Here is an 8664-nt window from a genome sequence, read left to right as displayed (position 1 = left end):
ATTAAGGGATTTGTGAGTTTGTACGCCTTTCTTTTAGTAAGAGAGTGCAAGGCATATTGTGTGTTTTTCTGTCTTCTCATTATACTTACAGGAGAATAATAATCGTGAAGTAAGTAGTCACAAAAGAGTAGTGTTTTGCTTGAATTATAATAAACTTACCTATTTAATAAAATTTTAATAAACTTACCTATTTAAATAACTATAAATTATATGTTCCAACACTCATTGTTACTGTGGTAAACGCAACTAATGAGTAATAAGGATTTTTAAATACTAATTTAAGTGAGTCTAATCTGCTATCTGCACAGCATCAGCCCATTTCAGTAAAAAATCTCGCTCGAAAAATTAAGAAGTAATTATTCCAACTCTCCCCAATCAGCCATAATTCGGACACCCTGTATACACAGAGCCCGCAAGCTGTAATGACACGTTTAGCCGAGCGGAGCACGTTCACACACACACACACAAGACTCTCTCACACACACATACACACAAGGAATAGGGATGGAGATGGGGAGTGCAAAACTGCGAATGTGAAATATGCTGTAGAAGAATCGAGATGTTGGGTGGTCACTCTATACTGACGAAAAATAAATGAACGAGAGCTGTCGTGCAATCGGCATGTTTAATACAACGAGATAGAGTCGTGGCTCGCGCAGCTGCGCTCTGAAACTTAGTTTTTCGTCATATAGAGTGACACTTAGTGCTTGTGGCGTATTGGTTGTCGACTCAGCTACAAGAGAATCTTACTGGTTATGGTCCTGGGTTCGAATCCAGGACTATAAGACAGTTCATCATCATACCTTCATCCATCCATCATGCCCTTTTCGAGAGATCGCCACGACACCCTGTCATCGGCCTTCCTCATCCTGACTCTACCGGCTTCGTTAGGTCGTTGGCACAGCAGGCTGGAGGGCGTCCCACGAATCCCAAGAATTGGTGTACTCCACCGATCATGGTTCTTCGGCTTGTATGGCTGGCCTACTGAAACGGTAATGAGATGATAGGGTAAGTAATTAGAAATATCAAATCGCCAGGACACATGACTTAGTTCCCGAATAAGATCTAGGTGTTAAAGGTATCTATGTGTTTACTCATAGTTAGTTACTAAACAAATTCAACGCAACCTGGGCATATTATCCGAGACCTGAAACCTCTTGTGTCATAATTATATTACCTAGGTTAGGTATTTACAAAAGTTGTCTTGAAAAAATCGCTTTTAGCAATATGGCCCCAATTTTTATACCTATGTGGTCGTATAAACTTGTAAGCTTCATAACTTCTGTTCTTGTGTGTGTAGTAATAAACAATATTCTATCTATCGATACAATAATCATAATAGGCAATAATTAAACCCCACGTATTACACAATGATCTAGTACCTAAATCCCAGTGCAATTAGCACATTCGCGGTCCCCCACGCCCACTGCCACCCGTTAGCACTTTGCTCTAACAGCTCGTTAATGGAGGACAAATGTCTCCCCTCCCCCCCGGAGGTAGGGGGGGTAAGTGCCCCCCAGTGGTGGGAGGTACTGTTGAGGAATGTTTCAGGTAGGTATAAACATAAATACATTATTTCTGTCTCTTTAAGTCCATCCAAAGCTTAAATTGGCTGAAAGAGATAAGCGATAAGACTGTTAAAGTACAGTCAGTACATCATCATTATACATTTTCATATTGTCTATTTCCTATGTATGTGGTTGTCTGGAAGAGATTACTTTTAGTAATAAGGCCGCCGATTGTACTAAGTATTTCTTTTCTATGTTTGTGAAACTGTTTCTGTTTGTGTGCAATAAAGAGTATTTTATCTTTATCGTTTATTTGACCGATTTCAATTGTTCTTTCACCACTACAACACTCAATGCTAGGTATTATAGGCTGCTTTTTATCCCGGGGTTTCCACAGGACATGCTTTAAAAATCACGTGAATCATAGAAACTCGTGCATAAAAGCTACCGTAGTAACTTTAGTTTAGGTATCTATCTTACATCCTAGTATAGATAATAATATTATAGTAGATAGTGTACTATTTTTACTAAGTATACATGTACTATTTTAACATCAAGAAATACCTAATAACCTGGCCTCAGCCGGGATTCAAACCTTGGACTTAATAACCAGAACCACAGTTTTTCACCAACCACATAAATTTTCACCGTCGACCCCTCCTCACCAGTACTTAAGTAGGCTCTATTTGCTAAAGAAGAGATACTTTAAGAAGATGGAAGGCTCTCAGTAGATCGCTACTCTTTCCTTCATAATAGGGTTTTGTTTACTTTTCATACTTCGTGTTGTTTGTTTGAAGGGAGGCATGAAACAGATTGGGTGTTGGTTGATGGTATAAATATAGAATTAACACTGAAATCTAACTAAATCAAAACATATTTTTGGTTATACCTCTTATTTATGTTATGTAGTATTGTATGTGTTGTTCGCCGTCATAGAAATCCATGAGAGAACTTTATTATTATTAAGTATTTGATACTTTATTGCACAAAAGGTGGACTTAATTCAAAAAAAAAACTTTACTAGAATAGAAGAACTACTTACTACTACGGACACCGAATTTCGTAGCAAACAGTAAAATGAAAGGTAACATGAGAACAGAAGTTTTTAAAGCAGCAGAGGCCTATATGGTTTCATGACAAACCTACCAAGTTTTAATTTAATGATTGTCATAAAGTAAGTTTGCTTTATTACCCGCCTCCACAATTTATTTATCAAATCACTATTGGTCATTTTCACGCCTGAGAAAGTCAAGTTAAGCAGAACTTAAGTATGGAATGTAGTGGGTAAAGTGTAACCACTGGGCCTGGCCTGGCCTGTGTCTCCTAGGTATATCGAAAGTTTTTTTTTATAAAGATAGGATAGAGATAGGGACAATATTTGCTACAGTTTGGCCTTAGGTCTTCCATGAAAACAAAAATAGATTTCTTCACCTGCCTATTGTACCCAAATTGCCGACTAACCAAAAAACAATATAGGTACTTACTATAACCTATAAACTAAGCCCTTTATCTTTACACTCCTAAAACAAACGTTCCGAAACACTGAAACCTGAGACGGCACAGCCGCGTGTTTTGAAACTATACAAGGCCAGAACGCAGAGGATGGGACTGCTCACGTATATTTTCAAATTAAAATGGTGCCATGATTTACTTGAAAGTATACAAGGCCATAACGCACTAATCGCGTATATTTTCAAGTAAGTTGGGCCAAAATTATGGCTTGAAAATATACTGCAGCAGTTACCACTGCGTACTAATCGTGTATATTTTCAAGCGCCAAGCGGCAATGCGAGCACTTGAAACTATACGTGATTAGTTACCAGGTAGCCCTTTTGAATTGTTGCTCTCTCTTTCTTTCATGCGAAATAGTAATAAGTCTATTGCTTTCTAAACATTGCATCATCACTCCGCACTTGGCATTAATTTCGTAACGTGTTTTTTGTTTACACCGTAAGTTAAAAAGTAAATTGATATTAAACTGTAGAACTGTTGTTAATAGTAAAAATTATCTCATGAGAGGGTGTAGAACAATTCATAAAAGACAATTACGGTGAATTCAAAACTTGATGAAAAATATGTATATAATAGGTCTATAGGGTAATACCTACTACACTCACGAGCAATGAATAAGTCCAAGTAGCAAAAAGTCAACACCAAATGACCCTAATTTTTTTAAACCATTAAATTTAAAATTTGATCAAAATTTACTATTTTAGTTGGTTATAATAATATTTTGATACGCTGTTAAATGCACTTTAATATTGCCGACGGCGTCATTAAGCTAGTCTTATCCGTTCAGGAGTGTAGTAGGTATTACTCTTAATTCATTTAAATAATAATATATTAGTAGGTAGGTAGGCTTACTTGCAAGTATGATTGCTATAAATATCAATTTATCAATCAAATTAGAGCTTGTTCATCTTCATTTATTATCATTTTATAGGTATTACAGGCAGAACAAGTCAATTTTAGTCATTTACATTTACCGAAATAGTTAAGTAAATTAGAATCAGCATGTAGGTATAAATTATATGCGACAAGTACGCCAATCAAGCAATATGCGTAATAGCAATGTATATTTTCAAGTACGATTCAGTAAATCCCAACTTGAAAGTATACGCGATTAGTACGCACAAATCGTGTATATTTTCAAGTAAAATATTTATTTTTTTCACTTGAAACTATACAGTGCTAGTACACTATGGGTGCGTTCTGGCCTTGTATAGTTTCAAAACACGCGGCACAGCCACCGGGGGACCAATTCTACTATTTTACAAAAACCAATAACTAACAATATCTACTGGAACAGTGTTAGAACATAAAACTGTGTAACACGACACTTGCAATCAGGCTTTACTGCCCGAAAAGCAATTTTAGACCGACATAATAAATCGTAAAGTGATAGGATTCTCTGCGCCGCTGCGATACTATTGCTACTGGTTGGTTCCACTTTTGGCCTCTTTTTCTTAGCCTATCGGTGACAAAACACTACAGGAGGACTAGATTTTGTCATCGTGGTGAAAGTCCCGTCAGATTGGTTTTCAGGATATCGGCGAACTCTGAAAAGCAAATCTGAAGCACTAACCACGCCAACTCGTGCCGATTGAGCGACAAATCTCGTTCGTTCCTCTGTCGATTAGAGAGTGACTGTTCCGTATACCTAGTGCTAGAATTCCAACGCATCCTCAAGTAAAAGTACCTATATTATTTGATTCTACCATCCTTGTAAGCTGTGGTTACCTATAAGTGGACCTGAAACATCTACCTTTTGTTAAATTAATTAAGCTTTTTTTTAAATGTATATGTGTACCTACCATCTGTTGGTGATCCTTAAATAAACAAATAAATAAAAGTATTCTGAAGGGTCGACCACGAGTAGGACAAAGTAGTCTGGGTCGTCGCCTTCTAGTTTATTCGATCGAAAAATGGCAAGACTTAGCTACTACACTCACGACAGCAATGAAATAGTTCCACTTACAAAATGACGGCACCAAATTGCCCAAATTTTTTCAATCATTTAATTTAGAATTTGGTCAAAATATTAACGTTTTAATTGGTAATATTCTTTTTCATTGCTCGCGAGTGTAGGTACTTAAGGTCATAGATTTATGACCGAAGATAAACGGTTCTCCACATATTTTTCAGCAATTGAGCGTCTAGGAATCCTAGGGTTCAAACAGCACAGGCTGAATTGAAACACACCGTTTCCGCAGATTCTATTCAATATGTCGCGAAACCGTAAAATAAAATAGAACGAAGAAAGGAAAGCTATAAAAATACATCCACACCTCTAAACATAAGTGGATACTATCTGCGCCTCAGAGAAAAATACGTATTTGGTCATTTTCAGTCAATACCTACCTATGAAAATTTTCAGGCATGTAACGTTAACGTATATCGACCAAACTAAGAGGTCTATTAAAACTTTTATCTTTGTAGGTAGGTTAGGTACCTAATCGTTCAATAATAATATTATGTTTTTTTTTTTGTATACTGTGCTTACCTATAGGTAATAGTCGTATGCGACTACCTCTGTGGTCTAGTGGCTGAAGCTTCGCTTCATGACCCAGAGGTCCCGGGTTCGATTCCCGGGTGGGACCATCAATTTGTGTTTCTAAATTGTGGTTCCAAGTTTTGTTAGGACATAGAAGGCTGATCACCTATTGATGTCCGAAACAGTGGAACGATCCATGCTGTCGGATGGGCATGTAAAGCAGTCGGTCCTGCGCCTAGCTCTCTCCAGTCGTGTCGGTCAATACGTCCCATTGGGCTATGGGAGTGATGGAACAGAGAGTGCTCCTGTGTACTGCGCACACACTTGGGCACTATAATCTACTCCTGCGTAGATGGCTGATCTCAATTGAGATTGGCCGCCGTGGTCGAAATTCGGCTAGGAGGACATTATTATTATTATTATTACCTATACGTTATCCAAATTACAATAGTAGAATAAGATACGAGTGAGGAAAGGGAGATACTGTAATTAATTTGCTAAAAATACTAACGCTCTTCGCAGAAAACACAAACTGTAAACATACACTCCATTGAAGTTAATCCATATTATTATTATGCGTTATTCCATAATACATGGCAATAATATGTTTGTCTTCTGCCCCTGTATTCTGTAACTTTGTGGTCGTAAGAAATCTAAGCGACAAATTAACCAAAAGCCCAACAAATGTAAGTAGGTACTAAGTACTAACCTATACCTACATAACTCTGTTTCATAGAGTTCAAAACAAAATGGCACCCGACAAAAAGGGACGGTCGGTTCCATTGTTTTCGCAAATTGTAAGCGAATCTCCCGTGAACCCGTATGTAGATTGAAGATTGAAATTTGTTTCGTTACCATTTGCTTTTATTTTATTTGATCGTCGCACAAATACGATTGCGCTGTGTTTTTCAATAAAAGGCTGAACATTTTTGTTCAAAACGTCGCGCCATTTATTTTGTTTCTTTTTTGCACAGAAACTGTTTCGTCCGGAAACGTGTTTCCAATAATTTAACGCGCAGCTTTAAAAGGTGTGAAATATGGTTTCTGAACTAACTTCGGTTAGTCGTGTTATAAATGTCCCAATTTGTCACTAATTTCATTAGTCATGCTTTGGCGTTCCGCTAACAAGGATTTGCTATTTGGGCCATATTCCCTGAAACAATTTGTCTCGGTAGTAAGTATTTAATGTGGTTATTGGGCATAATATAATACAATCTCTATTTTGCTCTTAGAGAAGGTCTGGTGGAGTGTATGTACTTAGGGCATTTAGGAATCCTACATCCTACCTTATCATAGAAATAACTTTATCTACATACAAAATAGTAGTTTCAAAAGTAGGTATTTCGCATTCGAAGTGCACTTTTACCTACCTGTTTAGGTTCCTGGCTACCTAGGTAGGTACTTACTGACAATTATTTTTCTTCTTGCTTGCCTTAGATATTTCCTTCCAAATCTGCAATTAATCCCTTTATTTTCACATCTATAGTTGGGGATATTATGTACTCTGACTCTCAGAGTAGTCAGAGTACTTACATATCCCCAACTATACCTACAGATTCCCCTATTTATCAAACTGGATCTGTAGTCAACTAATTTCCAATAAACACACCTAACCTAACTAAGTAATAGAGTTCCCGCCTAAAATGACAGATGTTTCGCAACGAGGCGGGTGGGCCCGTTCATTCGCTCATTTAATCCCAGCAATCCGTAATGTTTAGATAACTAATGACTGCGACCTCTTTGCTCCGAAATATATCATGGTGGTGATTAAAATCTTAATTTTAATCTTTAAAGCAAAAATCTGGGGCTAAAATGACGTTTAGTCGTTTAGGATTATTGTAATTCGATATGGTGAGATTGGTGAGTATGTTTAAAGCAAAGTAACGACTTACAACACATGGCGACAAATAAGTTAATATTTACAGAAAGAAACGTAGGCGTGAGGAAGTAATTATTCTGAGCGTAGAAGATTTTTTTTACGACCGTTCTATTTTCAAATCATTGTAACAAATTAGTGTTTCGATGTGTTTTAAAACGACAAAATAAGGGAAACTACTGGGTTTGTTTCTAAGAATGGATTGTTTAGTGTTTTTTGCCGTTTATTTTGACAGAAAGATAAGGCCTTTATTTAATTGTTTAAACGACAGAACGGGCCCAACGTCATGTCTGATTAATCGATACCCGAGAAAATGATTCTAAATATGGACCCATTCGAGCGAGTGTTGGTTGAGTTTTTTAGAGTGATCTATAACTGTTTGGTTACTCAATACGTTTAGCTGAGTTACTGCCATACATAAAAATATGATAAAATATTAAAATTTACTTTATTTAAAATTGTTTAAGTACCTACATATAAATAGGGCTATCAATGACCAGTGTGGTAAACGAGTTTCCCATATTTGTAGGAAAAAAGTGGTTCAGAATGACCCCCTTTAGGCTTACTATACCACTATTGCAACACCCTGTATCTATAGGTATAGCTACTATCTTCTTCGGAGAGTGACCTGGGTCCAACAGTGATATACAAAATCACAGAATAATAACTAGTAGGTACTTATATGACAAAATGGTAATTCATCGTATAGATATGTACTAACGTAGGTATACGTATTTAGGTTTTCTACATCTACACCTATATCTTTTACTCACACGCCAATAAGACAATAAATAACCATAAAATAGCTAATAAAATATTGGAAACACTTAACCATCCATCTTTATAAACACTAACCACATTGCACTTACGCACTCATGAAATCATTCACAATATTATTTTAGCCACGTGAAAATAGCACCAAATCAATGGTAAAGTACTAAAATTTGATTATAAAATAGCAGTAAGAAATGAATGTAACGCTTAACCCATATTAAAGAACGCAAGTTTATATTGATCAGATTGTTTAGCATGTACTATAGCGAGTGCCGAAGTGATTCTGGTTTTGTTTAAGTATAAAAAAGTAAACATAAGAGTACCTAGATGTAATTATTAAAACACATCGCATTTACTTCATAAATCAATTACTTAAGTATATATATATATATATATATAGTTCATTAAATTAAGATAAGTACATAATATTATACATGAATAAGTTCAAAATTAGACTACTTAATAAGATTGATTTGTACCTATTGTATGTATGTTTTTGCATAATAAATATA

This window comes from Plutella xylostella, chromosome 26 (assembly GCF_932276165.1).
Source record: "Plutella xylostella chromosome 26, ilPluXylo3.1, whole genome shotgun sequence".
NCBI lineage: Eukaryota > Metazoa > Arthropoda > Insecta > Lepidoptera > Plutellidae > Plutella > Plutella xylostella.
This window is presented reverse-complemented; position numbering follows the sequence as displayed.